Source organism: Festucalex cinctus, chromosome 7 (assembly GCF_051991245.1).
Source record: "Festucalex cinctus isolate MCC-2025b chromosome 7, RoL_Fcin_1.0, whole genome shotgun sequence".
In the NCBI taxonomy this organism is placed as follows: domain Eukaryota; kingdom Metazoa; phylum Chordata; class Actinopteri; order Syngnathiformes; family Syngnathidae; genus Festucalex; species Festucalex cinctus.
In genome coordinates this window covers 1,024,794-1,042,736 of record NC_135417.1, presented here as the reverse complement: position 1 = coordinate 1,042,736, position 17,943 = coordinate 1,024,794, and the positions used below count along the sequence as shown (strand labels likewise).

The 17,943-nt window shown below is 38.3% G+C and overlaps 1 protein-coding gene across 2 annotated transcripts in view; it reads left to right on the top strand.

Annotated features, from left to right (window-relative positions):
* Nucleotides 1–17,943, top strand: part of satb1b (SATB homeobox 1b) — a 99,937-nt gene that overhangs the window by 17,587 nt on the left and 64,407 nt on the right. Inside the window, exon 1 of one of the 2 annotated variants that reach the window (XM_077527551.1) lies at nucleotides 4,173–4,419. The exons of the other annotated variant lie outside the window; for it this stretch is intronic. The gene's annotated coding sequence lies outside the window, so the exon portion shown is untranslated. Of the gene's footprint in view, nucleotides 1–4,172; nucleotides 4,420–17,943 lie in introns of those variants that run through there. 2 annotated transcript variants of the gene reach the window in all.

Sequence of the window (17,943 nt, the reverse complement as noted above, 5' to 3'; positions counted from 1 at the left end):
ATAGCCAAAAATTTCCTGTTGGTTCCGGCTGTTTCCTTTGTCAGTGTATAAACCCTAAAATCATAATTGCTTCAAACCAAAATGGCTGACTTCCTGTTCAATTTTGGGCATGTTTTTTTTCTTTTTTTTTTTTCTTTTTTTTTTTTTTCTTTTTTTTTTTTTCTTTTTTTTTTTTTTAGTAGGACCTGTCATGAGACGTCTCCACTCAATTTTGTTTTGAACAGTGAAACTGGTGTCAGGCTGAATTAAAAAAAAATAAAAAATAAATCCTAAAGATAATCTTCAAATTTTGACACCATGCTCCATCCAGATTACTTTACATATATATATATTTTTTTTTAATATAAAGACACCATAATCAGCTCTTTTGGCCACTACTGTTTTTGAACAGACAAGTGAGGATTATTATTATTTTTTTTAAATCAGTTTTACTACACTCCACACCACAGGATAATCGTGCAAGATAATCTTTTCGCGACACCATCGGGAGAGGATTCGCTCAAGTTTGGACGGATTATCAGTATGTGTGTACCAATTGTCAGCCATGACTGTTTTTTCGAGCAGATCACAGAGAGAAAAAAAAATCACTCTTAACAAACTGCAGGATATTTACTCCGGATTATCTTTTAGGGAGATCTGGCAATCGGGCCCTAGCTGACATTGATCGTGTATTAGTTTAATTTTTTTCATAATGGGACCAAAAAAACGTGCTAAAATTAATCCTCATGATCTTCTTCCCGTCGTGAGCCTCCCATGTGGAATCCCTGTTAACCAATAAAAGCTGAACAATTACAGGTCAGAACGAGAATGCCGGGGAAAGTTTCCAACCACAGACCAAAAAAATTAAAATCACAGATTGACGCGTGTCTTTAGGCGTCTTTGTCAGACAAAAGACTGCGAGTCGTCAATAGGCTGTCATTAAACTACGATGAAGAGACGTCTGTGTGTTTAGGATCAGCTTGTGAAAAGATTCATTCATGGGTGTGTGCGCGTCGCCCCTTGTAATTTTACTTGGCTGCTTTTTATCGTCGAGACTGTGTTGAGTGTAGATGTGGCAACTGTGCTCTCGCTCTGGTAAAAGTAAAAGTACTTATTCAGCTGGTTTGAGTGAGTACAAAAAAAAGTACAGAATCTGTCCTATAGGCCTAAGTCAATCAGTCAACATCTCTTAACTTTACATCTCTCTATTTTTTTGTAAATATTATTTTTCTTCTTCTTAGCTTTTCAGTTCTCTAGCTTAATGCTAATGCTAAATAGCGTCTTTTGCATGCAGACAATACAATAGTACTCAGTCATATATTCTTTATCCTCTGTGAAAAACAACAAATTCGTGCTGTACTGATATGTACTGCCCCCAGGTGGCCAAGGTGGGCAGTACAATGGCAATTCAATTGATGCAGTGTGACGAAAACTGTTGAATTCTATTTTTCACTGCATGTTTTTACAAGTCATGCTGTAGATATCACTGGATTGTCTTATTGTATTTATTTATTTATGTAATACACGTGACTCTCAATAGGGATGTAACGATATCCAAACATCACGATATGATATCACGATGTGAAGGTCACGATACGACAATTATGATATTGCTGGGAGGTTGGCGATATAAAAGGTCAAAATATTGTTTAAAAAAAAAAAGATCTTATACAACAACAACAAAAATATTGTTTTTGTACATCACAGCAATGAAAAATATAAAAAATATTATAAATAAAAAATATATAAATATAATATGTATGTTGACGCAGTAATAAAAGCATTACAATAAATTGATACAATTTTTTATTAATAAAATGAATAAATACATTAATACTTGTGTGAATCACATAAGAAATTAATCAATACAGTAAATTGAGTTCCTCCACATATTGACTCTGTTCACAAGTATATTATGTTCCCCTTCATCTTCCATTATCGTGGATTTTAAACCTAGAAGGGCCAAAACATGCCTCGTGAAAATTAAACTGCACTAAAAAACAACAACAAAAGTAGCCACCAGAGGGTGCTAGAACTGCACAAGTGGAAATCAACCCGACTTTTTTTCTTTTCTTTTTTTTTTAAACAGATGTGCTGCTTTTAATATCGTGACATGATGATGACGATATATTGTGGCTGTTTTAATATCGCAAAATCACAATATTGCAGTTATCATTACATCCCTGACTCTCAATGTGTCGTATGAGCTCCTGTCAGCATGATACATGATAAAAGACTCACTGCCTAAATAATGTGTGTGTTTAAATAGACTCCAAGTAAATACAAAGAAAAATAAGAGTACAGATACCTGAAAAATCAACTTAAATTCAATCATGAAGTATTTGTGCATCTCTTTCATTTGTTGACTTGACTTTTAACCCCCCTTTTTACGCCTCAGATGCACATTAACATATTGCATTAACGTCTTGGAAGTGGTCCACGCCGCTCGGAATGTGTGTATACGTGCAGTGTGCGCGTGCGTGTAGGTCAGGGTTTGTTGCGTGATTAGCTCGAGCAGCTGCGTGTTGGCGTGGAAAGAAAACAAGCCCTGCTTAAAAAGTTCCTAATGGAAGCAGAGGTCATACGGGAGCGCTGCTTTCTTGTCCATCAGGGCCACCTTGTGGACACAAATGGAAGCGCAGTCGCAGCTCTCCACGAGCTCCTCGGGGAAAAAAACCCCAACAAAATACAAAACAAACACACGCATTGAAATCACCAGCTGTTGTCCGCAATGATGAAAACACTGCGTGCGAATTTATAATGATTTGGAATCTCTTTAAACTGTTCCTATTCTCATTTGGACTCCCAGGAGGGATGATGTATGCACACACTGCAAGGACTTTTTACTTGTTTTAATTTCTTTTTTAAATGCAGATTTTCTTTCATTATGATAAGTTTGGTTGAGGTACGCAAGCACAACATGCGAACTTTTCCGAGGATTTTTTTTCTTGACTGAAAGAAATAGAAAGACGTGAGAGTGTGCCATTATAATCCTATTTAATATGAAACAATGACGTTGTTGCGTTGTTTTTAATTAATAGAATTAACATGCATTCACTTTACATTATTTCTATCTTGTTTGCTACTAATATATTTCATTTTTATTTTAAAATGCCAATATATTTTTTTTATGTTTTGATTTTTGCACCAACATTTGCTTGCTGTCGATTCAATTACAATGTTATTTTTTTATTAATCACAATTATAACGTTAATGTATTTCCACATTTTAGTCCATTTAATCATAAAAATATGCACTTTTCCCCCAAAGCTTATCATTTTTGGCGTGTAACATTGCATACATAAACTGGCGCTGTTGCCTTTTTTTTTTTTTTAATCATCATTCATACGTTACACACCTGTAAACTGTCAATCATACACGCACAGGCGCGCACGCACACGAGTTGAACATGAGAAGTGACGTCAACACAGCTCGTCTCAATTTAATAGAAATGTTAATCGCTTTAAATCAAGCAGGAATATAACTTCGCACTTTGTAGCCATTACGATAATAACCGTAATTGTAATATTGTATTTAACAGCTCTACATCCTTGACACGGAGGGAAATTTCCACACACACAACATACACCCACCCTGTTTTTTTTTTGTTTTTTAAATGCCACGTGAAACATTCGCGTGTCATTAGCTCATCGGTCAGTAGCTAAATATAAAATTTAATTGAAATCTGAATTTCCATCTGCGTTCTTGGAAGACCGTCAGAGGTCAAAGAGGGATTTGATCAAATTTGCTTTGAAATTAAAAATGAAAAGAAGACCAAGGCATCTTTTATAATGACCATTATTAGATCATTGAGATTTGATTTATGTCATTTCCGCGTCATCTGCCATGTTCAGCTGGAATGTTGGACGAGATAATTAAAGAAAAATGCCCGATAAACTCAATTCAGTTCCCTTCACATAAAATAATTTTCGTCATGAACTAACACACGAAAAAGTGCGCCATTAGATTTAACATCACTTTACGTGTTTTTGTTGTTTGTTTTTGTTTTCTCCTCTTGCGTGCGCGCGCGTCTGAAGCGCACACTCATCCGCGCGCGCGCGCTCACCGCAAAGTGGGGCAAGCCGCGGCACAGCTGGCAGATGATCGATTTGCACACACGCGCAGCGGGGAGGGGCGGTGCTCGCGCGTTATACCTGCCGCCGCCCCTCTCAAGGTCCCACTCGCATGCCGCCGCTCGCCTCTTCTCCTCCTCCTCCTCTCCTCTTCTCCTTCCTCCTCCTCTTCTTCTTCTTCATCATCCTCGCCTCATCACCCTCCGCTGCATCCTCAAACTTCAGCCCTGTCCGAAAAATATTTTAAAACAAAAAAAAAAAAAAAAAAAAGGAGAGGGAGGAAAAAGCAGCTTTCTTCCGCTTTTTTTCACCCCACTGTGGAACTTTTGATGGAAAACAAGAGGTCGAGCCACTGCTGACTTGACAGGTACGTTCAGATCTCACTTTGCTTTTTTTTTTATTTTATTTTTTATTTACCGTCTTTTTAATGCGACTTTTTTTCCCCTTTCTTTCATATTTTTTTATAGTCATAAAGCTAATAAGTGCTGCTTCAAGGATATAGCCTATCTATGAAAAATAAATAGTATGAAAAGCAATAGGCATGCAGGCAGACCTTCCTTTCACTTAAAACCCACACGGACCCAAAGTGGCTTCTTCTTCTGCTTCTGGGATTTTAATATTTCATAAAGCGAGTGGGGGAGGAATAAAAATATGAATTAAAAACTTAAGAGCATGCAGGCTTTCATGGTAAATATAAACGGCGGCTTTCAGCACGCATTCATCTCATTTTTACTTGAATAAAAATGGATAAAGAAAAAAGAGGCCAACTAAGGAGAACATACGCACACACACACAAGCTCATTAATAGAACTTATTCAGTAGAAAGATGTATTTGATATTTCAGAGTTAGGGTGGAAAAAGTGGATTTTAATGTCACTCCTTTATTTGAGTTCTTCTCATTTCATCTTTTTACAAATAGCTCAAATGAAAGGTTAACAGGGTGAGGATTTGTAGATTTTGCCAAAGTTTGACACGCAACTAAACTCCCTTCGATGAGAGCCAGTAAACAGCTGTTTTGTACTTAATTGACACGAGGCGTTCATTTTTGGAAGTGAAGTGCAAATGGGGTTAAGACTTTTAGATTTTGTCGATGTTGCACAAGCACTCTAATGCTTTTGGACACATTCCTGTACGATGCACAGAGATCCAATGCGAGAGCTGTATTTGATTTATTTGACACGAGGCATTCGTGTTTTTATTGTAATCTAGGAAAATGAAGGCTCAGGAGAGTTGAGATTATTTCTGTAATTTTAATGTCAAAGTTGCACATTGTGCAAACATTCTACCGTGTTTGGCTCTAAATTCACTCCGTTGACGTCCAATAATACAGCTGTAAGATATTTAATTGACGTGAGGCATTTGTTATTAAATCATATGAAAGGAAGATGAAACATTGACAGGGTTAAGATTTTCTGCACATGCACACTCCTCTGTTAATCTACATTCACTTCATTAGTTACTCCTGAATGAGATCCAGTTCATGCTGTTTAATTGACACGAGGCATTTATTTTTGACAGATCTAGGGAAATGAAGGTTTAACAGGGATTAACATTTGTAGATGTTGCAAAAAATTGCACACGCACTCTACCGTGTTTGGATCTGCACTCACTTGATTAGGTACACCTGCACAATCCAGGACAAGAGCTGTATTATACTTACTATACTATACTATACGTACTATAATTGATACGAGGTATTTATTTTCCACTTCGATATAGGAAAAACAAAGGATTAGCGGAGTTCGAATTTCTGGATTTTATTGTTAAAATGTAACAGACATTGTATTGTGTTTGGCTGTCATCTCATGCCAAAGAGATCCAACACTACAGCTGTATTATATTTAATTGACTCGAGGCATTCATTATTGAATGATATAAAAGGAAAATGAAGCATCAGCAAGATGAACATTTTGTCAAAGAACCAGTACAGGATCATATTTAATCGACACTGTCAGGGAGGTGTTGATTTTCGTGACTCGGATAGAAGGCTTAATTGGGTTAAAATTTTCGTCAACGTTGCGTTCTATCATGTTTGGATCTACGCTCACTTCATTAGGTAAACCTGCACAATTCAATCATATACAGTTCTAGAGCTGTATCATATTTCATTGACATGAGGTATTCACTCTTGACTGAGATTAAAAGCAAAAGGACGAACTATTCGTTTGTGATGTTTACATCGTATAGCCTGCATGTCCATTTCGTTTATAGATACACACCTGTATACAACCTAAAGTCATCAAGCATGAAGAGTTATATGAATTTTATTTGACACGGTGAGGGAGGCATTTGTTTTTTGACTGACATCAAAAAAGGTAAATGAAGGATTAAATGATGTGGACACACTACATAGTTGTAAAAGTTTGATTGTGCATACATGTCTTTAAGAGTGAATATGATCCAATAATAGAGCCATGTGACTTTTAATCAGGGCGAGGCATTCATTTTCGACTGAGGAAGTTTAAAGGATTGTTTGTAATAGAATATTTAAATATGTGTGTCTGGGGATGATGTGGCAGTATTCATTCAGTCATTCAGTAGACTGTCCGTTATGCTACGTACAGTAATTGACACTTTATTCTTCACCTGAAGACACATTCTCAGTGTATAACCGCACGGTTTGTAAAACATTACAACCCCTCCTCGTTATGAGTAGACATATTTCCTATAGTTCGAGGTACTGCGTCTCATTAGCAGGTGTATACTGCAGGCCACAGATAATCAAAGCATGTCGTGGAGCAGGTTTGTTGCATGTATGAAGCGACGTGGAAGTTTCTAGGAAATAAGAATGTGGATCAGATAATTATGAGGTCATGTGTTTGTTTGCGGTTGATGTTGCAATATAAAAACAAAAAAAGGGTCAAGCCATGCGGGCGCTTTGTGTAAACAGATCACAGCGCGTCTTGGTTGTGGCTTCTCTGGACGCGCGTGTGCCACTTCTCAAGAAACGATGCGGTATAGAACCGGCTGCCCAAAGATCACGAAAACACGTTTAAAAAAGAAAAAAAAGAAAAAAGAAAAAGCTAGGCGGGTAACACTCAGGCCTTTTTGGAGTTTATTTCCGTTCAGCTTTTGTGTAGCCATTTTTGCTTTATTTACATTTATTTTATTTACACGCATATCTATATATTTGATATACAAGAAAAGTTCTAAATTGTAAAAGCAGACAAAACGCTACATCTTCGCGAAATTTCATTACACTTACTGTACATGAACACTAAAATAGTTGAACCAAAAAAGTGAGTAAATGGTGCAGTGTTACAGCAAAACGAGTTGCACAGGGAATGATAGGAATCAAGACTGCGCCGAGCAAGTCGCCGAGATCCAGAAAGTCTTAACGTGGCTTGCATGCTTTTCATTCTTCTTTGCCTCTTACAGTAAAGATGATTCAGAAAGCATCGCGGGGGAAACACGTCCCGCGGTTTTCACTTTGTAGCCCTCATTTCCAAATTCATTTTCACATTTGCAGTACCCAGCAAAGTCTTTTGATACCGAGATCTTGTGTGTGGGACCTTCGCGAAGGGTTATTTTGTAGATTATTTCGGAAATGATTGTGCGGTGATTGAGTTTCACAAGCTGCTACTGACGCCCACCACCTTCGTCTCCGGCTGGGAGTCTCGTGCAAGACGTTTTTTTTTTTTTTTTTTTTTCCCCTGACCCGTGGGGCCAATTACTCGCAAGGTGGTGTCGTTTTGTTTTGTTTTGTTTTTTTCTCTTTGTTTGTCTGTGATGGAATAATGCTTCCGTTCAAATTGCTTCAATCGTCAAGTTTTATTCCCATTGCGGGACAAAAAAAAGCTCACTGGGGAAAGATGTTAAAACGTACACATGCGAATAGAGACACTGTGTCTAATATTTTGACACTTCTCTGGCTGCGTTTTACACCGCTGCAACCACAACGATAAACATATTACAAAGTGTTTCAAACCAAAATGGCAGACTTCCTGTCTATTTTAAAGCATGGCTTATTGAGCCTTTTTTTGTGTGTTTTTCATGTAGACAGGCCTACCAAATTATAGTGAGACTTCCTTTAGGGCTACATTTTCAAAGATTTGGGGGGGCTGGGTGGTCAGCATTCAACAAATTTTTAGTGATTTTTAAATATTAAAGTCCTCAAAATGGCATCGCCCATCTGTTTCAAACCAACATGGCAGACTTCCTGTTTATTGCGGGCATGGCTTCTTGAGACTTTTTTGTTGGTTCACTCGTGATGGATTATGACTGCCACGTTGTTAAATGAAACTGGATGAAAATCTGAATTTTACAAAGAAAAAAGATTCTAGGAAGACTTAAGAACCCCTGGAAATTAGTGAAATTACCCCCAAATGGCTGCTTCAAACCAAAATGGCTGACTTCCTGTTGGTTTTCGAGTACAGTGTTCCCTCGTTTTCCGCTGGGGTTAGGTTCCAAAAAATACCCGCAATAAATGAAATCCGCGAAGTAGTTAGCTTTATGTTTTACAACTCTTATAAATGTTTTAAGGCTCTAAAATCCCCGACCGCACAATTTATACACTTTTCTCATTGAGGCATTTACATGTTTTCACATTTCTCTCTTGTTCAAACTTTGACAATGTTCAAACCTTCATAAATTTTATAAAATGGGTTATTACTGTAAAAAAATATGCAAAATTGCACTTTAAAAAAAATCCACGATACAGCGAGACCGCGAAAAGTGAACCGCGTTATAGCGAGGGAAGACTGTATAGCTTCTTGAGACTTTTTTTTGTGGGTCTACTCATGATAGACAGACCTACCAAATTTCATGCCGTGAAGTGAAACGGGCTCCAGGGGCTGAATTTACCAAAAAGAAAAAATTAGGCCCCTGGAACCAAAATGGCTGTAAAATAGCCGCTTCAAACCAAAATGACAGTCTTCCTGTATATTTTAGGGCATTGCTTCAAGAGACTTTTTTTTTTTTTTTTTTTTTTTTTTTTTTTTGTGGGTCTAATCATGATAGACATGCCTACCAAATTTCATGTTGCTACATGAAACGCGCTCCAGTGGCTGATTTTTTTTATTTATTTATTTTTCTTACTCAATACCAGGGGGTGCTACAGAGCCAATATTGGGGAAAATGGATGCACGAAACATTGTCTCAGTTCCACATTCCATCAGGATTATTAAACACACACACCTACACACCCACACACTGTTTATAGTCCCACTTTGCAGAGAACGATATCTTGGATAAAGCCATTAATTGCAGTCTTTTACCGTCTCGATGATGATGGCAGGTTTGCGGGGCAAAGAGTCCAATTATACCTGCGGTAGGCATGGGACTAAATACCTGTTTAGATGCTTTTTACGAGACTGTCGCCAGTAAATAAGAGGCCTGTCTACCACACGCACTTTTGGGGATTCCACCTCCAAATTTTACGATAAGTATTAAATGATTCACACAGGGTTTATTGCTTCTTTATTTTTGATGCGTGTTGTAGCGAGTTTGAGGGCTGCATTCCTTGAAAAGTTACACATGAGCTCCCTCCTGGGTGAGCACTTCACTTCTTGTTGTGTACGTGCACTAACTGTCTTGATGGGTCAATTTGACCCGCAATGCGATTACTGTAATTGTTTAAAAAAAACAAAAAAAAATCCACCCAAAAACAAAACGATCCCCTGAAAATTTCTTGATGATGTACTGTTTTCCCTCACCTACCGTATGATTTCCACACAATTGATCCTCATTGCTCAGCTTAGCTAATTGTTCACAGGAACACCAATAGTATCCAAGGGTCAATGTGACCCGCTGTATATTTAACAAAAAACATTTTAAAATATTTTTTTTTCTCCCAAAACAATGACAATAGAATAATTTCAATCACATTCTATCAATTTAATAGGAATATTAAATCTTAAAGATTTAATTTCCAAAATAGAAACAAAAATGGTTATTTTTGCAGTTTTTTTTACTCGAGTCACAAACACCCAAATTGAGCCTCAGCATAAGGTGAAAGGTCATTTTCTTTTAGATACTAATAGTGTAGGTGTGTTTTTCTGTTAGGACAATGTGATTTCGTGATCTACTGTGCTCAGATTAAGCTTATTGGTTACGGGTCAATATGACCCGCTGCACATTTAAACTTTGAAAAATAAATAAATTAGCACCATGCAAATTCTAAAAATGTAGATGCCATTTTTTTTTTTTTTTACAAAATATAAAAGAAAAGGAAAAAGGCCTGCAGTATATGTTTAAACTCAATTCTTTATATTTTCTTTCCCCTAGATTTCCAAAGGGTCAATTTGACCCACATGACAGGACCTCATTAAAGCTCATTTTCCAATTATCTCCTTCAAGTACCTTTCTATGTTTAGTGTGTATTTTTCTTTCCCTTCCCACATAAGTTCCATACAGTTGATGCACATTACTTGATTAGTTTATTGTTCACGGGTCAATCTGACCCGCTACAATTTCAGAAATAAATGAACGGAAATGTATTTTTTGTTCAATATTTTCATTGAAAGAAAGTGCAGCAGAGTAAGTTTAACCACATAGTTTTCCTAGATATTCCACGGGTCAATTTGACCCGCAACATGACAAGAGGGTTAAAGCTCATTGTCTTATGCGCTTCAAGTTTTTCTGTTCTATCTGTTTGGAGTGTGTTTTCTCTTGCCTTTCCGTATGATTTCCATACGGTGTATTCTCATTGCTCAGCTCAGCTTATTGTTCGCGGGTCCTCAAAAGGTTGCCGAGTCCTCGCGGGGGAGATGAAACGCCAAACAAAAGCAAAGTCCGTCATGTCGGTTTTGTCACGCTTTTTGCACGGCATGACAACCCTGCGATATGTGCGCTCTTCCGCCGTGGTTACGCTACAGCGTGGCAAATACAATTTAATACAAGTTTGAAGTCACGATTCAAATCACATTAGCTCAGGGCTTATTTTCTTCACGTCATTGTCCTTCATTGCGATGCTTGTCTTTATCCCATCTGTGGAGGTTTTTGGGAAGCCTTTGCTTCTTGTTGTTGTTTTTTATTATTATGGAGGAGGAGGGAGAGTTTGCGGGAAAGCGCATCCGTCTGAGATCAGGTTGTTAATACCCACCCACACACCGCAACACACACACTGCATCCTTATCGAGCGTTTTGTTTCTCGCCGGATGAGTGACGCCTCCTTTGACGAGGGATTAAAGACGGCAAAGAAAAATATGCCGATAAAAAGGCGACGCGTCTTTAAGTCGACACCCGCGTTCTTTTTATTTATTCTCTTATTTTACCCACAGACGCTTTCCCCATCCTGCTTTTTCGCAACGATTCCGACGGAGGCCGCGATGCCCTTCGCAATGTCTGTTCGCACGCTTTTCCTCTCACTAAATGAAAGTTCAGACACATCATGTTGAGAAAACCAGGGAAAGACCTTTTCAAATTTTGGGCCAATTTCATATCGAAAGGTGAAACTGATAAATAAATACGTTAAAGAAATGCTATTTGAATGTAAACACAGTAAGGTTCTGAGGTCTGCAAATTCAGGTCAATTAGTGGAGCCCAGAGTTCAAAGCAAACACGGTGAAGCAGCATTAAGCTGTTATGCTGCGTATGTGCAAATGCTTTTAAATTCCAGTTAAAAACCGTTTTTTCCTCCATATCTACGATTAAGGTTTGTGAAAGCAATTTTAAAATCAATCTTTCCAAACTCGTAATTTTAGCAAGATATGTTTTTAATTCTTTACTTTGCTTTTAAATGTCTTTAACTTTTTTTGGTCCTTGAAACTATTTTTGTGCGTTCTGTCATGATCAACATGTCCACAAAATGTCATGTCGATCGGTGAATCTGGAGTTGGGGGATAATTAACCCCCCCCCCCCCCCCCCTCCATACCAGGATACACATTCGTCTTATCATACCAGGATACACATTCGTCTTATCATTAGTGTTGTTTTGCACTGAGCAACTATGACAGACATGTACATACCATTATACTGAATGTTCCAATTTTGACAAAAACCTGCAAAACGTCATCCATAAACATTTACAAGGATGTCCACTTCTTCTTCTTCCTTGGGCATGTCTGTTGATCAAACACTTTTTTTTCCAAAAAGTACAGAAACATTCAAGTTCTAGTCATGGAAAAAATTATTCAACCGCCTTGTTTTTTACTACGAGAAAACAACATGGAATGCCTAAAAGCATTCGAACTAAGAAGTGATTTTGGTTAATATCAAGAAAACCATGTAAATGACGAGATATCAGCTCTTAAAAGAACCTCTTATGAGCTACAGTATTTCTGTTGTCATTTTATTTGTCCAAACGTACCTCAACCTGATCACGGCATGTCGGGTCGGATGTTTTGGGGTAAACACAAGTGAGGGGCGTGAGTCGCGGGATAACTTGCCATGCGATATTATCTTGATAATATTTTGTCAACAGTAACAACATGCATCTGTGTAATGAACATTTGTTAGAAGCATACATCCATTTTCTTCCAGAATTGTGTCACGGGGGCAGCAGCTTAAGCAGAGCCAAAACCCAGACTTTTATGCCCCAGCCACTTCGTCCAACCCTTCCGGGGGATCCTGAGGGGGTTCCCAGGTCAGTTGGGAGATGTAGTCTCTCCAGCATGTCCTGGGTCATACTCGGGGCCTCCTTCCGGTGGGACGTGCCCGGAACACCTCACCGGACATTCCTGAGCCACCTCATCTGGCTTCATAGATAGAGATATATATATATTTTTTTTTTATTAAAAAAAATTGCCATAAAACTGCACTTTCATTATATAATATTTCTTCATTATTATATTGAATACGGAACCACTGGTGACATAGACAATAATAACTAACTAACTAGCTCCCTCACTGTCAAGAAATAGGCTAACGGTAGTTAGCCGATATGTCACGTACAGTAAACTTCAACAATTAAACACACACGGATCAGCAACGCATACAAACAACATGCATGCAACAGGCAAATATTCTAGTCTGCTCTGAGAGGGACGACTATTACTAAAGTTTTAGTTGGGCACCTTCTTTGCCACTTCTTTTTGCTTTTAATTATCATCAAGTAGACCTCGGCATTGCAATGCATGCGGTGGCATGTGTTATTCTCATTCACTCCCAGCTATTTTCACTGAAGCAACTCGATTTTGACTGATTTTGCAAGGCCCGCAGAATATTGTTCTATTGCTATATAAAAAAAAATGGAACATACCAAAAGAAAGACTAGAGTTTCTTCTTTCATCAGTTAAAAAAAGGTATGTTTGTATCTGTTTCCGTTTTGCAGCAATTAGCATTTGAATGTAGCAAAGTTTCATCATTATTCACAAACCTGTTGAAAACACTGGCAAAAACAGCTTGTTGCAACATGGCCCTGGCTGATCTCTTACACTCTGATGCCACCTGCTGGCCTTTTTTTGAAATAACTACCATTACTTTAAGCAACCTCTTCGGGTCAGAAGCCTTCTGTGTGCTCTAGCATAAAAAAAAAAAAACTTAAAAAGAAAACAATACATTTTTGGTAGGGAAGGACAAATTATTAAAAAACGTATTTACACGTTTTTTGGGTTTGAATGGGTGAAAGACATTCAACTTGACTTTTTTTTAAATCAGTGATATATCATCAACCTCTGTACTGTAGTGTGAGAAATCATGTTTGATACAGTGCGATACCAATACTACCGGGCAGGATGTGGGCAAAAGGTGCCACTCAGATTGGCATCGGGTGGTCATGATGTCACCGGAGTCGCTCGCTAGCTCGCTCCTCGTCTATTTCTGTCTGCCTCACACGATTAGAAAACAATTACGCACTTAGGAGACGACTCTGTGTTCATTACACCTCTTCTTCTTTTTCTCTTGCCTCCCACACTGCTGGGCGGACATGCGAGGAACGTTAGAAATCACCTTATATCACCGCTAATTGAAAGCCACACTCGCCACGCGGTGAGGAAAAAAAGAAAAAGCGGGACTAATTGGATTTGTAGGGGGAGAGACGTTACGGAATGTTTGCCCAACTTATTTTGCGCTAACATAGAGAAGACGATCACGAGCCGTGCGTTTCACGTGAGGTCGTTAATAAAACATGCATAGCATCTACTCCACCACAAAAGTGTGTGTGTGTGTGTGTGTGTGTGCGCGCGTGTGTGCGCTTGAGAGTGCAGGCAGGATGACTTGTAAAATTGCCAATAGCAGATATGAAATGATGACAATTGTCTTGTCTTGCTTTTCCTGTATGTTGGTTTTTCGCTTTGTTACACATTGTGAAACCCGTCCACCCACACAGACACGTAAAATCACATGTTTGTTCCCAGAATATATATTTTCATGTAAATTGTTAATTTCATTTTCATTCATACACCCACTGGTCCAAATATCGGGTACACCTACGTAAATGTCATAAAATTCAGACTTTAAAAGGATAACGCACACGTCGCATTAACATTTTAGACTGTCGATATTGACATTTTTTTTTTTTTTTTTTTTTTTTTTTTTAATCTTTGCTGTCCATATATCTGGTTTGCAAGATAATTTGGGTTGGATACCCCTTGTCAAGCTATTTTTGTTGGTCAGAAAATATGTGGTTTTGAATTGGCCATTTTGGCATCAATATTAAAAAAATAAATAAATAAAAATCAATATTAATAAACATTATGTAAATAAGCTTTACTCCTTTACCTTAATTTGATGCGGGAAACATCTTTCCTCTGATTGGTCGCTGCCGATATGTGGGTGTCTTGTGGCCACCGTGACTTTTCATTGTGTTTGCTCCTCTGAATTTTTAATAAGCTGCCGGCAGAATTGTGGCCGGCCACGGTGCACTTTGAACTTTTTGTAAGTCCACCTCCATTGTGACACCCTTGCGATAGTTGATTCTCAGTTTTCAATCCACCAATATGCGGACGCCATTCTTCACCGTGTCTGTGGCTTTGTCACTCAAAACCCATAAATGTATTTGTATCGTGTGTCAAAGCATACATTGTTGCAGCCATGCTTCCATGAAATATGCCCAAACACAGCACAATTCTGGTTCTGAATGATTAGGAGTTTTCCCCAAAACGAATTGAACTCCCCTGTGGTTGGCAGCTAGCTCAAAGTTTTAGCTTTGCTTAAGATGTCAGGCGCGTTATCGTCCTCGGCCATTTTTTCCTGAGTGGGCGTGTAGCAACCATGAAGTAATCCCTCCCCTCCTCGAGTCCTGAGCAAAGCCACTTGCGCTCCTATCTAATGTTCATCGTATACAAGCTGAAGTTAGCTACGGCTGCTAGATTGATAGCATGAATTATTTGTAATACAGTGCTAGTGTACCTAATATTGTGTCCTGTGGTCATAAACAACACATTAGCATCAATACAGCAGATTAATTGACTCAAGCGGGATGTTTTTTCTTTCTTTGTTTTATTTTTTTTTTTGTGGGATTTTTTTAAATCCCCGGGTGCCTCCAATAACACGATTGTGTGTGTGAATGTGGAGCTGAGACGTCGCTAAAGACCCCCATCACCTCCCCGTCGCCCACCACTCAGACTAATTTGTATTAGTAATCGCAAATAATGCTATTAATGCCCATTAGCAGCAAGGCGAGGGGCGAGCATGAAGACATTACAACACCTACGTGCACTCAGCCTCTAAATAAAGACGCTACCTCCGCGCCGAGCCAACTATTCTGCATTTCCATAATCATTCCCGTCTTCTCTCCCATTAGTGTCTGTTATTTTTTTTTATTTTTATTTTTACTTCCCACTCCCCTCCTCCTAAATAGACGGAATATTCTTGTCCTGCGGTTTAAAGAGCGCAGGCCCAGGTGTATCAAAGGTGTTAATGACGACTGACATTTAAACGCCTTCGTGGCGAACGAGGCCTCTTTTGCTCTTCGGGTTTTCTTTACAAACGTGGCCAAGCGGCAGCAAATCCGGCGTACCGCAATTACGTGTGTGCGTGTATCCGAGCCACAATGATGCAAACCCACCTTGAGCTCAGTTAAATCTGCATTCAATTGGTGATTAACTAGTTGTTTAAACGCATGTTATTCTGGAGCATTCCGAAATGAATGACATATTCAACATTTAACTTCTGCTTTCCATATTTTAGAATTTATTCAAAGTGACTCAAAGAGTTCCAACATTAAACTGTTCATCTCATTCATGGCATCTTGAAAACTATTTTTTTACAAAGCTGTTGAGATTAATTGACAAGTAATCTATTATCAAATTAATTGACACCTATTTTAATAATCGAGTAATCGTTTGGAGCCATTTTTTATTTATTTAAAATTGTCCAAATCCTCTGATCTCGGCATATCAATTGTAATTGTTCACTGATTTCTGTCGCCCTTCATGAAAGAAGACTGTTATAAGTTCTGTGTTTTAATCAAAATAAGACATTTGCAAACGTCTGTTTTTACTTTGGAAAACAATAACTGAACCGGTAACGTAGTACAACATAATCCCCCAACCCCATTTTTTTTTTTTTTTTTTTTTTTTGGGGAATCACTATACGAATAGAAGTAAACACCAATCACTGGTTAATAAACAGTAATCAGGGGAGAAAATGCTTTTGTAATACACTTTAATGCAAAATTAAAAACTGATGAGTTGAATAATCGATTGATTTATCAATTCTAAAAATATTCAATAGTGACAGCACTATTTTATTTATTTTTTTATATTCCACAAATTCTGACATTTTTTGATTTTCACATTTTCCATGACAATCCCTCAAATGAATGCAGCTATTTTGTGTCTAGATGTCCTCCTTAGACATTTCTCAACGGAGTCCAATCATTCCAACTTCAAAATATTCACCTCGTTCATGAAATCTTGGGAACTTTTACCCCATGTTTCAAAAAGTCAATTTTCTCCAAATCCACGTTTTCCAATAAAATTAATGGAGACATTTTTTTGAACAATTAAGTCGTTCTGCACATCCACAGCTCACAATTTAACAACCGATTCAAACCATTCAAACTTCAAACTGTTTGGCTGACTCATGACATCTTGGGAACTATGTTCACATTCCCAAAATTCACACAATATTCATTAATCCACAATTTCCATGGCAACGTTATCATTTCAACAATTCAATCAATTCCACAGCATTTCAGCATCAGCATTCACATGCAGTTTCTGAATAAATTGCAATCTCGAATACACAAAAAATGCTATATGTTAATTGATAATCAGCAGTGTTGCTTCGCCGGTGCGTTCAGTGCAAGTCTGCGCCCCTTCTGGATGTCAGATTTGTATTTATTTATTTATTTTCCTCGCTGCAGCCATGTCGCTGCCAAGCTGGCTGGCTGGCAGCGCCGCCACCTGTTGGCCGTGCCAAGGCCTGGCAGGGGTTATCGGCGCTTCTCTGATGGCGCCTGACAATCGCCGTGGAAATGACTGCGGCTGCTTGCGTCACCCCATGGAGAGAAAAGGAGAAAATGTCCCCACGAAAGCTGACAAATAAGAGCAAATGCGGCGCAAAGCGTGTTGACACACACCTTGTTTTTTGCGGCGGCTCTGCATGGTGCAGAGCAAGTGTGTGTGTGCGTGATGCAGAGCCTCCTGTTCACATTTTCTTTTAGTAGCTCCGCCAAATTGGTCATGTTTTCATTGGCTTTTGTGAGCTAGTTATCAGGATTACGCCACAAAAATATGACAATTGGGCTTGTGGGCGTTTTTTAAAAATTCAGCCCCCGAATCAAGCTTCACTCAGCAACATGAAATTTGGTAGGCATGTCTAAGAAGATAACCCGTGCTTGAAAACGTACACAAAGTTTGCTATTTTTGATGGAATGGGCCTTTTTATGATCCTTCAAAAAAAGTTTCACTTAGCAACTTGAAATTCAGCAGTTATGTTTATCATGAGTAGACAAACACAAAAGTCTGATGACATGCTGGAAAGCAAGCAGGAAGTCTGATATTTTGGGTTTGATTTTTTTTTTTTTTTTTTTTTTTTTAAATGTCAATTTGGCCTTTTACATGG